Source organism: Microtus pennsylvanicus, chromosome 9 (genome assembly GCF_037038515.1).
Source record: "Microtus pennsylvanicus isolate mMicPen1 chromosome 9, mMicPen1.hap1, whole genome shotgun sequence".
In the NCBI taxonomy this organism is placed as follows: Eukaryota; Metazoa; Chordata; class Mammalia; order Rodentia; family Cricetidae; genus Microtus; species Microtus pennsylvanicus.
In genome coordinates, this window is record NC_134587.1 from 3,768,103 (window position 1) to 3,774,102 (window position 6,000).

Sequence of the window (6,000 nt, forward strand, 5' to 3'; positions counted from 1 at the left end):
TTGGGACCTGAGTTTGAATCCCCAAAGCCCATGCCAACTGTGGTAGCAGCATCTCTCTCCCAAGGCTTCTAGAGCAGGATGGGGGGTGGAGACAGGAGAATCCCACCCCTCCCCCCAGGCTCACAACCTACTTGTTTGACAAGAACAAGGGAGACTATCTCATGAGCCCTGTTGTTGAAAGCTTTCACCGTATGCCGTTTCTACCCCAGTGCCGTTTTCTCAACAGCAGCTCCCAGGAGACCACAAACATTGCTTCTTCGATAGTTTTCCTGCGCTGCTCCAGGACAGGCCTTCTGCTATATATCAGGTAAAGTCCCAGACTTCCAAGGTGGGAAAGGAAATATTCTTTTATGAAAGTTGGCACAGAGACTGGGTATTATATTAGAAAGGACCCACTCGAAGGTGGTGTTCTCTGGCGGAGGTAACCACATTCCCTTCCTTGTAACTGGGCTGAGAAGACAGCCCCTGGTGGAACAGCACGAGGGAATAGGATGCCAAAACAAATTTCCTGTTGCCGGAACTCCAAGCCAGTCATACTTGGGCTGTTAAGTTAACACAGAAAAATCATTTAAATGACTTACACTAGGAAAAATAGAATACGCAAATCAATTAGAAATGTTTCATACACAATCCATAGGCCATTAGAATAGTCTTACTCAGAACTGGATACTCCTTCGCTTTGACAATCTGAGCTGTTTCACAAAGAAAACTTGAAATGACTTTTAAATCATGTTTCAACTAATGGGTGGTTTAGCATCCTAAAACTAGAAAAAATCAATTACACCTCAACAGCACCTAAGAAATCAATGGTTCAGTTGTTGCTAAGGGATTTTGAGGAATTTTGAAGCTCAGATGGCCTGGGAAATACAGCTCTGCCTGCAACAAAACCCAAAGGTCAAAAGACTGCAATTAGAAGCTGTGACTTGATGGACCTGGAAAGAGGACACAGTGGTCAAGGGTACCTGCTCCTCCAGAGGGCAGGTTCAGTTCCCAGCGCCCACGGCAGCCCTCACAGCACAGGGTTCATGAGCACCTGTAACTCAAGCTCCAGGGGATCCAGTGTGCTCTTCCGGCCTCTGTACGTTCCACACGCATGTGCACACACTCACAGACAGACACACATGGGTTAAAAATAAAACTCTTTTGAAAAAGAAATATTGGGACTTGAGAAATAGTAACATAGAAAATACAATATTTTTCTTTCAGAATGATATGATACCAGATATGATAAAGTATGGTAACTGGTTGATCTATTTTAATTTCTCATAATGTACATAATTTAAATGATTTTTTGGCATTTGGAGTAATATTTCCTCCTTGAGGAACATTTATATGTTTGCTGAAGAAAATCAATGTTAATTCAGGAAATTTGCAGCTAATCAAAGAATACAAACCTTAAAATCTCCCTGAATTTCATTCCTCAGAATGTTTTTGTTAGATATTTTAATATCTATAGCTATATATAAAAGCATACTCTATGGGACACTCTGTATTAAACAATTAAAATCCATATCTGTCCGCAAGCATATATAACATATTCTAGAACTGTGTTTCTATAACTATATCTATATTTGCATCGCATCCACAATTATGTATCTATCCTGACATCTTCTATCATTTATCTCATAGTTTTGATGATATACTTTCATAACATCATGTAATAACCCTTGTTAGATAATAATTGTGTTGTATGTGTGTGTATGTATATGTTTGCGTTTGTGTGTGTGTGTTTTATGGTGATTATAAGAATGAGATCCACGGTCTTGTGCATGGTAGGTAAATGCTGTTTCATAATTTACACTCCTGCCTTGCTTGATAATTTCAAAATTTTTCAATCTATCATGAACATTTCCTTATGCCGTTTTCTTTTCCTTTTCTTTAGTTCAAATCATTTCAATAGTTTATACTTGCATATCATGTACTAATATCTGATTCTTCACTGGGGAACATTCACAGGTACAGAATTCTGGGTTAAGGTGGAAGAGTTCTGCCCTTTGGTGGACCCTTTGTTCTGCAGACAGCTCACTTCTATTTCTCCCATAGAATTTGACAGGCCTGCTTCCCTGCCTCATGCCAATAATTATTTTAAGATTTTATAGGCTCTACTTAATATGAACAACTCAAAGTACCACACACACACACACACACACACACAGAGACTCACACACAGAGCCACACACAGACACACACAGACACAGAGACTCATGCACAGCACACACACATGGACACATACAGAGACACACAGACACAGAGACACGCACAGAGACTCACAGACATAGACACACACAGACATAGAGACTCATGCACAGAGACACACACAGACACACACAGACACAGAGACTCATGCACAGCACACACACATGGACACATACAGAGACACACAGACACAGAGACACGCACAGAGACTCACAGACATAGACACACACAGACATAGAGACTCATGCACAGAGACACAGACAGAGACACACAGACATAGACACACATAGACACAGAGACATACACAGAGAGACACACATGGACACACACGCAGAGACACACAGACACAGAGACACCCAGACACACACACAGACACACACAGACAAAGACATACACTGTAAATAGCCGTTGTCCTTGCTTAATTCTGTGACTTAAGTCATGAGACTCTTCAGGCCACCTCTGTGACTTTTCCAGTCCTTCCATTTCCCCAGCTACAGAGCCTCCTCAACACTCCTCCAACCTGCCACCACCCACCCACCTCAGGTCCTGTGTTCCACCGTGTCTGGAACTCTCCTGACCCTGACCTTCCCCTTCTCCACGGTTCCACCATGTCTGGGACTCTCCTGTGTCTCACCGTGTCCGCCCACCTCAGGTCCTGTGTTCCACCGTGTCTGGGACTCTCCTGACCCTGACCTTCACCTTCTCCACGGTTCCACTCGAGCATTGGCAAAGCCCCTCCAGCAGAAGTGTGTGTGTGGGGGGAAGAGCCTGCACTTCATTTGGGAAGAGATTATTGGCTCTTCTTAATAGGATTTTGAAATAGAAAGTTATTGAGGCACAACTTAAAACGTTGAGTGTACTAGGTATTACTGGGATTGCCTTGCTTGCTGAAGAGTCAAGCATTAGGTCTGGAGATGAACACAGCTCTGTGGTAGAACACTTGCCTACAACTTGCCTACCAGGCGTGAGGCTGCAGGTTCCATCCCTCACCCCACCAACAAAGGCAAAAAAACCTTCTACCACCCTTTTTTTTTTTTTTTGCAGATTTGTGTAATTTCCCACGTTGCTAATGTCTCATCCCCTGAATATCCAGTCCCATCACTGCCAAACTATTTGAGGGACGTTTTCAGCATCCCAAGAATGTATGGGCATTGGGCTGCATCAACCTTCTCATTTTTATTTTCATTTGTTTGCATGTAGAAAACACGACAGATGCTTCGGGAAAATGAGTTTAAGATCACAGATCAGTCAACATCAAAATGAAGTATTAGATATTGTGGTGTTGAAAGTGCTTTGGCCGTTTCTGCAGTGTGCTATGGTTTCTGCCAATGACACCCAACAGCCATGGGTGGTTGTGAGGATGAAGTGAGAGGAAGGATGAACAACACTTTGAACCATGCCCAGCACGGAGTAACTTAGCCTCACGCTTCTCTTCTCCTCATCGTAATTGCTCACGGCTGTTGCCCTGCAGTTAGATTCACCTCTTTTCCTGCCCCAGTCCTGTCCTCCCTCTCCCTCCCCCAGCCCCCTGACACCAAATTCTCCTTTGCTTCTGGTTGGCTACAGATCTTCAGCCCCACCCATCCCGAGATGTTTAGGAAAGCAATTCCTAAACAGATCCGGTTTCTTTCCTAAGAATCCTGGTGCCAGCCATTAAGATAAAACGTCTTTCCTCCCCCACCCCTAAGCACTTGAAGATTTATTTAAGTTACAGATACAGCCCGGATTCAGATCACGTTTCACCCCCGTGTCCCAGTTAATCTGGCTACAGTTTGCTTATTGACCACACACGTACTCCTTTGCTTTGTTAGGGGAGCACACGCTCCTGGCAAGCCCTGTATGTCTACATTTGGTTCTCGCTCTGGGGCAGGCGAACCCGGTGAGCAGCTGCCACTTCACCTCCTCCACCAGTGTCTTTAAAGCTGGAGAATCCCTTCCTTTACTTAAATGCTTCTCGTGAGACTGTCATGACCATTTGATTTTAAGTCAAGAAACAAAGTCAGAATTATTCGTCACTCTAGAGAGAGTTCAAATTAAAACTGGTAATAAAGCCAAGTACAAGGCCACCATAAGGAGACAATGGGGAACAGAACTGTCTAGAAGGAACTGGCACTTGAGGTGCTGTGTATTTATACTGCACCAAGGTCACCTAAGTTTTGTCTGATTGAGCTAAGAAATGTACGTTTTTTTATAAAGGAAAATAACGTCTTTCCGACGCTTCTGCACTATTATGCTGATCTAGCAATAAAAATATGGGGACTCATTTTAAAACCTGATCAAGTGAATACATGAAACAGTAATATATGCAGAACTGGGTTTGGTGGTGGATGCCTATAATCTCAGCACTCGGGAAGCTGGGAAAGTTTGAGTCTAGCGTACAATGCATAGATAAGACCCTGTATGAAAACAAAGCAAGCATATTCCGTGTGTGTGTGTGTGTGTATGTATACAGAGGACAATCTTTTTCAGTTGGCATGACATGCTTTAAATCATTCCCCAGAGAAGGAGTGGAAAACCTGAGTTACTTGGAGACCATTTGAGGCTCAGCAAACAGCGGTTTCTATTGGCGGAGCCATGGAAGTATAGCAGTGTATGGGTACTAGCGTGATGTGTACATGGGTGTGCCTGCAGGAAGGGTGCACCTTTGCAGCCGCTGGGGCTGTATTTATGATGTGGAGGCAAGGTAGACTGCAGGAAGGGTGCACCTTTGCAGCCGCTGGGGCTGTATTTATGATGTGGAGGCAAGGTAGACTGCAGGAAGGGTGCACCTTTGCAGCCGCTGGGGCTGTATTTATGATGTGGAGGCAAGGTAGACTGCAGGAAGGGTGCACCTTTGCAGCCGCTGGGGCTGTATTTATGATGTGGAGGCAAGGTAGAAAGGAGGCTTTTCTTTCTTTGTCTGGCTGAGGGGAGATGTGGGATGTGTTTACTTATCTCGTAGGGCATTTTGCATGAGCATTGCTTAGGCAGGTCAGTCTTCACTCCCTGTATTATCCAGGGATCCATCAACGCCCATTCTGTGTCTCCTGGTGTTGACCAATAAGAGAAATGTCCTGAAAATTTACCCTCCTTGAAAGGAAGAAGAAAGGTGAAGGGCATCTATACCATTCAAGAGCTGTTACCTAGCAACAATGATTGAAGACAAGCATTGCGATGATAAGGTGAGAACAGTCTACCTTCTTGCCTGCTACGCCCTGTCTCGGCAGAGCTTGCCAGCTCAGTTATTCGTATTCTAGCAAAGAAGGGCTATTCCATTTATGATGTGAAATGAAAGCAACTTAGAAGGGTTTTGTCAGGAAAAAGTAAAGATGCAGAGAAATGAGCAGTGGCAGTGGAGAAAAAAGTCAAGAGGAGGAAAAGGAGGGACAAAGGCAGAAAATTAAAGAAGACAGAGAAACAATTTTAATAAAAGAAGACAGGGAAGAAAGAAAGGGACAGAGATGTGTTCTGTGGAAGACTGGAGCTAAGAGATGGCTCAGAGCTTAAGAGCACTGGCTGCTCTTCCAGAGGTCCTGAGTTCAATCCCCACCAACCACATGGTGGCTCACAACCATCTGTAATGAGGTCTGGTGCCCTCTTCTGACCTGCAGACATACACATAGACAGAATATCGTATACATAATAAATAAATAAATATTTTTTTAAAAAAAGAATTTATTCCATATTCACTAAAGAAATGGACCCTGGAAGCAGAAGGTGAACCAGTTACTTAGCAGCTTTGTCATGAGGTTAAGTGCTGTACCATTGTGCCATTGTTAAAATCTCAGAGCCCAAAACATTCCCTAGAGCAGAGTAGATCATCTA